Source organism: Drosophila guanche, unplaced genomic scaffold (genome assembly GCF_900245975.1).
Source record: "Drosophila guanche unplaced genomic scaffold, DGUA_6, whole genome shotgun sequence".
Taxonomy (NCBI): Eukaryota; Metazoa; Arthropoda; class Insecta; order Diptera; family Drosophilidae; genus Drosophila; species Drosophila guanche.
The window spans coordinates 6,158,082-6,170,863 of record NW_022995746.1 but is presented as its reverse complement, the minus strand read 5'-3'; the positions used below and the strand labels follow the sequence as shown (position 1 = coordinate 6,170,863).

At 41.9% G+C, this 12,782-nt stretch overlaps 1 protein-coding gene across 5 annotated transcripts in view; it reads right to left on the bottom strand.

Moving 5' to 3' along the window:
- The window catches only part of LOC117582508 (1-phosphatidylinositol 4,5-bisphosphate phosphodiesterase classes I and II), a 49,958-nt gene extending 38,259 nt beyond the window's left edge, over positions 1–11,699 (bottom strand). For 3 of the 5 annotated variants that reach the window (XM_034270298.1, XM_034270302.1, XM_034270303.1), the window contains exon 1: positions 5,328–5,769. The gene's annotated coding sequence lies outside the window, so the exon portion shown is untranslated. Of the gene's footprint in view, positions 1–5,327; positions 5,771–11,211 lie in introns of those variants that run through there. The other 2 variants (XM_034270299.1, XM_034270301.1) reach the window with 2 other exon arrangements.
- Positions 11,700–12,782: the final 1,083 nt, after the last annotated feature.

The window sequence follows — 12,782 nt, the reverse complement described above, 5'->3', positions numbered from 1 at the left end:
TAATATTTCAAAGGTTTAAAGCACTTTCCTTGACTCTGATTGAGCCCAAGCCCCATTGTTTTTGCTGCACTTTTTGCAGCTCTTTTTGCCACCCAATTGAGCTCCTATCCTTTGCACCTCTAGTACCTTACAGCTAATATGCCTTTGCCTTAAGTTTATTTTTGTGACGCTAGGGATTACCACGGCTTACTCTTGCGTAGCCTTTTTAGTCCCCTCTTCGTTGCCAAACACTTCAGCACGCACCACCCACCGAACCACCTGCACCACGCAACGGGGCAGCAACCACCCCACCTGCCGCCACCCGCACTCACCACCGCTCAACGATTACAGGTGCAATTACCTTCGTCGGATATCTGCGAAAATAAACAAATAAACACGGATGCAGGGGGGGGAGCATTAATTGCTTGAGTTACGATTACCGATTACGATGTATGCATTTCGATGTTAATTTATTTGCATAGCACTTTGATTATGCAGACACTCTGTCACACGGTGGTTGGTATCTCTGCCACATGCAGCCATGCATGTACCTGCGTGCCCCACAGTCCCTTTTTATCGCTCGTCCTTCGGTTGTGGCAAAGGTCGATCTGTCGAAAATTTTGACACGCTTGCCACGCTGGTAAATGCCACGGAATGTGGTCGTGCATAATCGAGCAGGATAGCAGAATATAGAAGCTAGATTATGCTTTAAAGGTGTGGTTACGGGGGGGGGGGGGGGTTCATTCCTTTGCATACAACCACCGCAAAATTATATGAAATTGTGACAGAAAATTTTAATTGTTAATTAAAACCGCGTTTCAGTGTCACCGCAAAACACAAACACACACACACACACACAAGCTGTGGCACACACAGATGCGTAAACATTAATTATGGAAATATGATACGGCATTAGACACATCGGAGCTGGCATTGATTGTTTGAATAGTTTGGGCATGGAAAATGGATTTGAGTGGAATTTTGAATGGGAATATCACTGGCATTATTGTAGAAGCTTGGGAGTGCAATTTAGCTGAAGAGACTGAGGGTAATCTAGACATGATTATAACGAAGCAGAAACAGATCTTAAGAGGAATCTAGTTATCATTAAGTACTGTTTGAATTTAAATAAAGATTGACTGGAAATGTACATGCAAACCAAACTCTGCATGAACTTTAATTGTATGCCCAATCGCATTCTATATCCGATTTCAATAAAAAACGAAAGGAAGAATCATTTATTTATATGCAAATTCCAAATCAAGTCGAAGTCCCGAAACAGTTTAATGGCTGAAGCTCCAATCCTGATACGGACTCAATCGTAATCTAAGTACGTACTAAATTACAATCTACGAGTATGTATCGCAATTGCCGCCATATCATGATTTTGTTCTCTACCATAAACCGCGTAAATGGCAATTTCATGAAGTTTATCGCTCATTAACAGTAAAAGTGACAACAGGCAGCCAAAACAACAGCAATCACTTTTGCAGCGAGACGTCTCATTCATATTCATAGAATTGCAGCCTCCTTTCACTCTCTCCCACGACTTCCTTCCTTTGCAGCTTCCCTTTCCCCATGCCATACAATACTCATACATAATTCTTTCGTAGCGAAACAGAGCGACACTGAGCAGGCACTCCACTTCGCTTCACTCCTCCTTTCGTCTTTTGTTTTATTTATAACATTTTTGCTCTTGTTTTTTTTCCTGCATGTTCTTTTTCATTTTTATCGCGTTCTTTTATCTGGTTTGTCAACGTTATCAGGAGGCGGCAGCAACAACCACAGTGGGCAGTGTAGCAGCCACTGAGAGTCGGAGAGCGAGAGAGATATATGTATGTCCCACTTCCCCATTCCCCATTCCTCTACCCTTACACTTCACATGGAAATGAAGGCAAAAGTCGGAGAGTCCGATGTATTAGATTTGACGCTTCATTATAATGATAGATCGTTCGCTGCGTTGGCGTAGAACAAATACAGGAACTACACGGTGAGAATTGATAGAGGAATTTGTGGCAGAAAGCTGGCAGTAGCTGCCGAATTTAACTAATATTTTTCGCAGTTCTTACTTTAATTAAAATATATTTTTACTGAGAAATATCTGTGAAAAATGATGCTCATTTTAATTACCTTTTGACCTCATTCATTGCCTTTGGCTATGTGTACTTATTATTCCAAAAATAAATGAAGTTTTTTTTGCCTGAAGCAATTAGCCAAGAAATCTCAGGTTTACACAGATTTTTTCTATGAATTCTTAGAACTTCAGCCAACGATTACCGGAAAAAACTGTTATGGGGAAAACTTTACAAGTTCACCAAAAATCTACCTCATGGTAGATGGCTTATATGGTTTTTATTTCGCTCTGTGCACACGATAGTTGTTTCATTTTCAGGCTGGTCTACGCTGCGTATACGCAACATTCAGCATTCTGTAGTCCACGAGCGCGCGATGAGCGCTGGCGCGTTGGCGGCTGGTAAATAATTAATGAGCAGCGCCCAAGTGCTGGTAAATGGGTTGAAGCGGAACAGAGAGAGAGAGTGAGAGAGGGGGGATCAAAGAGTGTAGAGAGCAGAATGTCAGCATAATGAGCCAAACACACACAGCCACACAGAGCAGCACACCCACACAGAGGCAAACACAGAGAGTGAGAGACGCTAATTGTCCCACGGAGCCAACATCGCGTCCTTTAATGCCTTAATTGTGTTTGAATGATTGAAACTAGCAGCGGCCTTTGAATGCCACTCAGTGGAAAGGAGAGAAAAGCGGGTTGGACGGGTAGGGGATTGGGCGAGTCTGTGGGGCAGTGGTGGTTTGTGGATGCCACAGTCAAGTGGGATAATTGCATATCAGTGGTGCAGCTGATGCTTCAAACTAATGATAAATGCCTCAAGGGGAAACCTGAAATAGGACCTAAGGACACAAAAGGATGATGTTGCTGCCACTGGCTGCTGCTGAAGGCAAAACGAAGACAGTGGCAAAGTTTTCAACTAATTGGGAAAGGCAGAACATTGTAGGTGTTGTAATGATAAACGATATACGCGATACAATTTTCTATTTATATCAAGTCTTTGGATTTCCCTCCATATGTTCCTGAAACTACACAAATTGGCCAGGGTAGAGCATGAATGAATTTAAGGCTTTAATTAATTTTTTTCTTGCTACTATTTAAGTTGATTTTTGTTTAGCAAAAGTTTCTAAACAAATTATACGACATTTTCAAGAATTTACGATGCAAAAATATACAAATTTAGCTGGACTAAACTTTAGTTGGAGAACACACATGTTTTTCTGTAGTTTGAAGGCACATTAATGGGAGAAGCGTAATCAAATAAATGTATGATTCGTTTTAGAAGCTGGTGGTTTTTTTTTTAAATCGTTATCTCTCCCATCAGCCTACATATTTTATTCGCTAGAATGGAATACAACAGGAATTTTATAGACATTTTTGAGCAGTGCTTTTGATGTTCAACAATGTTTCATTTTCACTAAGCATCTACAATATAATTTATGAAGGATTTTCCTATAAGGAAAAGTCTCTTCTGGGTACAGCTAAACTTCCAAGACATTTTACAGCTTACTACAAATTTTCGCAATTGTTTCACGAAGCCTTTCGTCACTCAAGGAGTTCTAATTTGATGTTCAGAAATGTTTGATTTAAGCAGAACATTCACAATAAAATCCATAAAGGATTTTCCTATAACGAATCATTTATGCTGAGGACAGCTGCACTTTTAAGACATTTTACTGAGCTCAGGGCAATGTCCGCCACTGGGGACGTTTCCGCCTTATGGGAGTTGTCTGGCTATTTTAAAGAATTGTCGGTTATGGGAGGTGCCTTCCCAAGAGACATAAATATTTCTTTGCATTGAATATGTTAAAATTTGAAATAATTTGCAATGGTTAATTTTTTACTGTTCACATTCTTGCCTAAAACATACAATTTATGGATTTTTCTTCCCATGAGATTCATGAGATTCATGATCAGCAAGTCTTTCCAGAAATTGTATTGGCATAATAATTTTTTTAAAAGATTCGAGACATATTTTGTGCATGTTTTTTTACACACATTATATTATATTATTATATTATATTAGTTGTATAAATTGGTGTGGAATCCCCTCTACAACCTGTGAGTAATATTTTTCATAGCTAGAAGACATTATAAATCATGTTAGTTGAGTTTTTCCAACAAAACATCAGCTAAACTCTGATAAAAAGATGCGGAAGTCATAGAGCTACAGTCTGCGACTCTCTTTTTATGCCATTATCTTTTTGTATACCATTTGTATAGTATTAAAAGATAATTTTAAAAATGTAAATGAGTTTCATTCTCTCGTTAAAATAAATAAAACTAATTGTCACGCTAATGACTCTACATCATGTAATCCACTCAAAAAGCGTAAAGTCTGTGAGAGTTTTCTCCCACAATTAAACAGCTAATACATCATCACATTTCTGGAACTTCTTTTTCTTGGAACTCTAGCACCCAATCACTCGCAATTCTTCTCTAAATTCCAAATGTATTCCCAAGGATCAGTGGTACACCCTTTACCGGTGTTAATCCATTCAGCAACCCATTCATTTTCATTTATTTATTCATTGATTCACACAGCCTCCCTCTCTCGTTCTCTCTGTCTTGCTGTTGTGATTCATTTCGGATCACCATTCAAGCGTTATCTGTTTCGTGTCTCTGGATTCTCAGTGCCAAAGCTAGAATATCTCAAAGATTTACAGATACGCGCCGTGCTGCTGTGCCGCTCGTCGCGCAACACAGCACCGCGCCACGCCACATGCCACGGCATGCCACGCGCTTGCTGCTGCTGCGGCTGCTTCGGCTGCTTCGAGTTCAAGTACAACCGGCGACGGCAACAAGCAATGACAACTGCCTCTGCCCCACCGCCCAACGACTAACGCCTCAACCTCTGTCCGCTCTGATCGAATGGATTGGATATCTCGCAGCTTTTCAATGGATTTGTGATTTTTGGAAAGGAAATCTGTTTTTCAGGGGGTTGGGGTAAAACTTAAACAGAAACCTCCAAGTATTCGGCCCATAAACAACAACAAGCACAACAGAGAGCTAACAATTTTTCGGCACAATTTTCAATTAGCAGCCAAAAATGCTCTACAAATAAATTGAATTGAAGATTGTATTTTGATTTAATTTGAGAAACCAATTGGAAATCACTTTACGGACACGTCCGTCGCTTTGAGGTTCCAACTGCCCCTCCACCACATTATTCCCCCAGTCTCCCTCCCCTCTGTATTCTCCTGCCCCTAAAGCACTTTTCGAGCAATCCGTAAATTGAAAAGGTTCTCTCTTCTCTCTGTGTGTGAGTTTCATTCTTTACCTGTGCACAACAGTTTTTTGACTTTCAGATGAACAAAGTTTTGTCTTGTCTGCTGTTCGAGATTTCGAGATTTAAATTTCGTAAGCGGCAGAATTTCAATTACAGATTTTGCACTCGAACGAGCCACGGGGAACCGCAAGCGTCGGCGGATGTTGGGCTGCTGGGATGCTGTGGGAGCACTTTCCTCACCCGTTTCACGTGGGGATTTGTTCTTTAGTTTTAGTTTTAGTTTCTGATTTAGCGATTAGTTAGTCACACAGTTATGACACTTGCACAAACACACTCACACACGCGAATATACACACGTTCTCAGCGGAGTCTGTGAGGGTTTAAGTGGAGCGAATGGAGCACCACCCAGTGGGGGCGGAGTGGAGCAGCGGTGTGGAGTCCAAGGTCCCAGTGGCAGCAACCGCGAACACGACCGAACGCTTCGGCGTACGACGAATATCTGTTGGGTCTCTGTCTCGGTCTCTGTTGGGGAAAATCTAAATGAAAATTTCAATGCAAAAAAAATTCACAGAGAGAGCGCAGGCTGGCTGTGTATAACAGTTGCAAAAACTGTGAGGGAGCTGAGAAGAACTGCTCGCTCCCTCTCTCTCTCTCTCTCTCTCTCTCCCTTGTTTATCCCTCTCTCATTCTCTCTGTGAGGAAGGTGAGCTACTGTTCTACTTGTCTCTGTGTGTGGGAGTGTGTTAGTTGCTTGAGCTTTGCAAAATGTCAAAATGTAAATAAACGAAAAATGCCCCAAAAAAAGCTGTTATACCCAAAAGGCGGTGGCAGTGGCGTAGGAAAAGGGTGAGGCACGGCACCCTCTTCGCTGTGGGTCACACAGGATTGACATTTTGGTCTGCGTGGGAAACCAGGCAAAAAAGAAGTACATAAAAGCCAAACAACAGGCAAACAGCTTCCTTCGACAGGAAACATTTTTATGGCCACAATCTGTATGCATTTACTTCGCACAAAAAAAGCGGAAATCTTTTTTGCTGCACCAAATGACAATGGAACTCAGGGTTGAGGGTGAAGTAAATATGATATTCGTGCATGGATGATGATGAATCATGGTGGGGATATTATTATGTATTACCAATATGAACACACTGCATGTTTAATGATATATTTTATGAGGTAACATTTGCCAATCTATTGGATAACTGAAGATGTTGCAAGGTAGCTGTGTTTGCTGCATTTCCAAATCAAATTACGCATCTAAATATTGTAACACTTGGTTACATTTTTTGAGTTTTTAGAATATTTCTTTGGTTATTTTTGGAATTTAAAACTTAAAATTCAGCTTCCATTGGTTGTAAATGTGTGTTTTAATTGGAAACTATTTATGAAGTAGGAATTCTCTGTTTATCAATTAAACAATCTTTTAAGTATTCCAATTAATAGTTCCCCCCTAAAGTTATTTCAACTATTTAAATTCCTAAATCCACACCCTAGCCTAACTCCCACGCCCCTCTTTCGCTTGCTCCGCCTCTGGGGTTTCCGCAGAATTCGCGTGTTTCCAAGCCCAACCCGCACTCACCCAAACATTAATGTTATACGGAAAATGTTATACAAGAGCTTTTTTGTCATGTTACAGACTTCCGTGGATGGCGCTCGCTCTCTCTCTCTCTCTCTCTCTCGTTTCCTATCACTCACTCGCTCTCTCTCTTCCTACTTTCTCTCTCTCTTTCTGTGTTTGAGAGAAGCTTTCTGCCTTTTGTTTTTGTTTGGGAAAAGCGTTCGCGGCGAAATGTTCATGTTTTGATAAGAGGAAAAGCGGCGCCACCCCCTCGACCGAGCGTGTGCCAAGCGGGGAGCAATTTTCAAGCAACAAAAGAAGAGGAATGAACTGCTTGCTACCTTCAAGCTCTCCGTGTCTATCTTTATCTCTCTCCAGAGAGAACCCCCCCACAGATTGATAATAGTTTCTGAATAGTTTGAGCGCACATGGAACCTTCAGCGGTACGGGGATGGGGTCGTCGAGGGAGCAAACCGAGAGAATCGCATTGAGAATCAACGTATAGAGAGGCGTGTCTCCGCATGCGATTGACGTTCGTCTAATCAGCATCTAAAAACGGGCAAAAATCAAATTAAAATACGCCAAAATCGGTTTATTTTATGCTTTTGATTCTGCTGCTGCTGCTGCTCAGTGCCTCTGTTTGTGCCTCAATTTGAATTTTTAATTTGAATTTAAATTTTGAGTTTTGCTGCCAATGCAGCCAAGAATTTTTATATATGATTTTTATTTTTAATGTGCTGTTTGTTGCCCGAGGCACCGCTGTTGCTGTTGCTGTTGCCCGTACGTGAGTACAGCCGCAAATTGTCCGAACGGGGAACGCGCGCATGTGCCACAAAACAGGAAAAACAAACCAGAAAAAAAACACACTCATAAAACCGAAAACCAAAAACCGAAAAACAACCGAAAAATTGGAAATTGGAGAAACAGAAGGGAAAATATGTGCGAGTATGTCCCGCGTCCGTGTGGCGGATATTATGACATTCAATACGCGGCAAAATGGGGGAAATGGGTCGAACACATCTCGGACTCGCCGACTGACCCACATATTTCATGTTTCCTCTTGTATTGCCCACCCCCGGCACTGATTGACAAGGTGAGAGAAGCGCGTGTAGCTGTCCCCCTGCGGCGTATCCGTGAGGCTACAGTTCGTTCTGAAATTCATTGCAATCGCGCGGGAGATGTTCGCGGGGTGCTGGTGCTTTGTGCTCCTCTTATTTTTGTTTGCTTGATTGATTGCGGCCCGGCGTCGTCAAGGTCACTCCGTGGGACAGCACAAAAGATATGCAAATGGGAGGCCAGCAAATGGATAGGACTGCGGAGATGGGTGCGTGAGTCACGTGGCGCACTCCATGGGGTATAAATTAAACGCGTAGCTGCGGAATTCCATCACCAAACCGTGGAATACCTGTGGCTAACATTCCCAATGAACCAAAAATGTATTTCTGAATTTACTGCATCCAAATTCTAGCATCGGGGTCACCAAACACTGAACAACAAACTATCTGCGGTATCTTTTGGAACACCTTTCCGTGCAGCCATAAAGTCTGACAAATTATGGCACACGGCGCCATATTCATTGCATATTTATATGGCCATAAAGTGGAAGAAAACAGGAGCATCACATGGCATGCCATTCCGAAACCATTCCAATCCCCAAGATCCCAACTAAATAAATTTCCAAATTGTTTATTTTTTTCCAAACAAATCAGCGAGCATTAAAACAGCGCGATGGAATCCAAATAAAACATTAACATCCGGTGGGAATTCGGTGCCCACGGCAGAGCATCGCACCCAGCAGACACCCACTGTACATCCCATTCCATCCCACAGTTTGTGTGTTTCACCTTTGAAGTGGGATTTACAGGTGTTTCGAGTGTTTCTGTTTCTGTTGCTGTCTGTCTGTGTGTATGTTTGTTTAAAAAGGTCATGGAGCCTGCTCTCGGGAAAAGTGTAACTAAATGAAAAGTTTCAGACCACGAAAACCAAAAGCCAAAGCCACAATAAACACCCCAGACAGACCTGCTACCGACTGGGAATACATCAGCGTAATAACTAATAAGAGAATAACTTTCAGGCAATTTTTGGGACGGGAGGCTCCTATCATAATGGGAACCACAAACCAACATTCCTCGGGCATTCGCTCGGGTAATCCACGTTCCACTTGCCTGTAAAATTTACATAAGTCCGAGGCACACACAAAACACAATTCCATGATAATTCCCCAATGATCGGAGTCTATTTATCAGCCTTTTTGCTCGGCAGTCGGTTGGGAGTGGGGCGGCACTTTCATAATGAAAGGAAAACATTGAAAACCCCGAGAAATGAAGACTAATGAATATTTTACGTGTTTCGGGAAAATCGGACGAGATGCAACAATCATCTAAATTTATTATTGGGGGGGGATCTAAGGGAAAACGTGTAGTACGTAAGTGTAAGTACTCTTCAAAAAGCAATTTCATTTATTTATAAAGCGATGATGACGTTGTTCGGTCTGAGGTCTGGAACTGAAATTATGCCAAAATCTAATAAGTGGGAGAACGGGAATGGGTGGCTGCTCCCTGCCGGCGGGTGGCTGAATAGGTGAGGTTGAATGCCAGCAGAGAGATGGAAAAGGAATTTCCTGCCGCTAAAACGTTTAATTTATTAATGAGATTTATTTATAGAGAGCTCTACGGAAGGGGCTGCGCCTGATAGGTGAGTGGTGAGTGGGCGGACTGGACCGGCAGGTGAAAGGTTGTGCCACAAAAGGATTGAATGGGGGCAACGCGTGGCTTACACAAGGAAAGTGCTTTTCCACTCTCTCATTCTCTGTCTCTGTCTGCTGTTTGTGGAAAATATATTCCCCTGCCAGCCCGCTCAGTGGGTGACGTGTGGGTTATTGTAATTAATGTTATGTGCGTTGAATGTATGTTTTCCCACTTTTATACACTTCTCCCGCTCTCTGTGCTGCTCCACCCCCTGCTCCTCTTTTACCACCCAAACGCCTGTTTCTTGGTGCTTTTTTTTTAATGGCGCCTTGGCCTGTTGTGGGTGCGGCCCACAAAAATAATTTACAATGTGTTGTTTTTGGCGGGGGTGGTAGTGGTGTGATAGGTACAGGGAAGTAAGGCAATTGAAGGCGGCAAGGCGGCAACAAATGTACAGCAAGATAATGACAGAATTATGGGAGAACATCAAGCATACGGCACACCGAAAACAAAAAAAGAGAAGATACTTGTACTACGGAGTGTATACACTTGTACAGTGAGAGCTCTCTCAAGCGGACACTTCGTGCCGTCGCTTCGTGCCACTTGCCACTTGCAGTGTTCTGAAAGAGGCGCCCAAGTACGCTCCTCAGGGGTGGAATGGAGCTGGTGCTTGTAAATTATATGGCATGGGGATGCAAGGGATATTCCGAATTTTTTTTTTAAGATTATTGCAATTCGAGAAAATTACTTGAATCCAGTCCCACTGTAAGACACTTCCCGTGAGAGAGAGAGAGAGAGCAAGCTAAAGGGAGCGCGAAAGCCTTTTCGTGGGAGCATCACACCCTGGCTCCATTCCACTATCTCCCTCTGACCTTCGCCTTAGTAAGAGTAAGCGTAAGCGTAAGCGGCCCCCTTGCATGGGCAATGCCTTGGCCTCCATGGCGATAAGGCGCTATGCCTGCTCCGCTTAGTAGCACTGATTAGCCATGAGATCACTTTGACCGATCGATTAGAGGCACACAGCCCAACCAACCACCCACAGCGGTCCCCCCGCGGAGTCAGAAGCGTGCTGATTACGGCATTTCAAAGCTCTGCTTGAAAGAGAGGGAGGGAGAGATAAAGTGATCTCAGCTGATCATCTGATGAAGAGAGAGAGAGAGAGTGGAAGAACGAGAGAGAACGTGACTGGCTCTCCTTGTTGCGTTTATTTCTACGTTATTCAATCATTTGTTTGCGTTCTAAACATTTTGATTCATTTGCCTACGCGCACGCACACACAGGTAGAGACATGTCTGACACACACACGCACAGGCCGAAGCACAAGCACAAGCACCACACGCATTATTATTTGCTTATTTGTCACGTTAATAAATAAAAATACAATTAATTGCCTTTGCAAATGATAGAAGGAGAGAGAGTGATGGAGAGGGGGGAAGCTTAAATGAAGCTGAAGCTGAAACTTTACTGCTGCCAATCCTCCCCCTGGGAAGAGAGGAAGGTTCGCGGCCCGGCACTTTGAAATAATAGGTGAGAGACAAGGAATATTAGAGTGAGGGTGAAGCTCTTGAAAGTTGGTTTAAGTTCGAAAAGACCAGACCAGAGCACCGTGGGAGCTGTTCCTGAATACAAATTTTAATTTCACTTTATACTCCCATCAATTCCCAATTAAAATAAATCTTTCCTGACTCACCTCACTTCCAATATACTCTTCACCGAGTAAGAGAGCGAGAGAGAGAGAGTGGTGCTTTATAATAATATACAAAAAATTGCCACACACAAACATTTGTTGTTTCTGTTATTGCTTTTTGTTGCAATTGATTTTACTGTTGCTTTGAGATTTGTGCGGGAATTCTTGTTTGCGTTTTGTTTGTTTCTTCGCGGCGGCCCGGCCACAGCATCTGCTGCAAAGTCAAAACGCAAACACACACAAACACAAGAAAGGCAAGCGCTATGAGATTTGCATGCTTTTTCTGTTTTTTCTTCAACACGCGGCGGTACGACACTTTTCCAACGGCATTCCTATTGTTTATTCAACAATTTGTGCACTCACGAATCTTATGGGGCTCGAAAAACTTTACGAATGTGTTAACAATTTGCAAAATAACTAAAAAAAACCAGCGCACGGTTGAGACCAGAGACGCGGAACGACGTCCGCATAGCGCGAGAAATGTTTGCCGTTTGTTTTGGATAGCCAAGAGAGCTTCTAGAGAGCTGATGGTTGTTGTTGTCGCGGGCCCCCACTTTCTGCCCAGTGTGACCGCGGAGGTATCGCCAATATATACAATCCCGATCCATGAAATAGGCTGTTTTTTATTCTAATTTAGAATTTGTTTATGATTTATGTTATTTTTTTTTTAAATCCTCTTCTATGCAATGAATTTTCCAGCGGCAGATTGCCAAGAAAAACAACATTTGTAAATGCTTAAATATAAATAGTTCACGTCAGGAAAGAGTCCTTTTAAAAGCTCTTCCTTTTAACCTGTTGTCCATACCTTGCTAAAGGCAGTTGATAGAGAGCTTTACGCTCTCCCGACTCATTCTTGCGTTCCAACTATGAGTACAGAAATACCCTCAAAAATATACCTTCTCATTTTCTAAATATACCGTAATTATGCGGAAGAAATCGTATTCCTTAATTTTGATATTCTACTTAAGAGTACTGGCAAGCAGACTTGCTCAGCTCTGAAACTATAATTTAAGCCGATTTATCAATCAATTTTCTGTGGGCTGAGAGTCTTGCTTGCTGGTAATATTAAAAGGAAAATGCAATATCGAGGAATTTATAAATCTCTAAGTCTTTTCTTTTGAGTGTACTCATCGACCGCATGGTGTGTGCAAAAAGGTATGAACTGCACACAAAACGCGAAGCCACATACAAATACCGTGCCTGCATTCCTTACCCCGTTCTGCTCGCATACCTTGCAGAGAGATCTGCGTTGTGTTTTATGGTACTTTATAGCAGCAATTAAAATTCATATTATAATTCACTATTCGATTTGATTTCCTTTTTAAATCTCAGAAAATTCTCCTCGTAGTAATATTAAATAGAATAACATTTTCAACAATTCTACTATTTTCGAGCCAAGTACCTATTGTTATATATTTGAAAATTCCAACATATTCAATTATTCAAGTCCAATTTAAAAATTGAATTATATTTTCCAAAATTGAACTATTTTCACCCATTAAAAAAATAAGCCCATGTATGTTGTTTATATATATATTCCATATATTTTGCATATATATTTGTTGGTTGTTTTT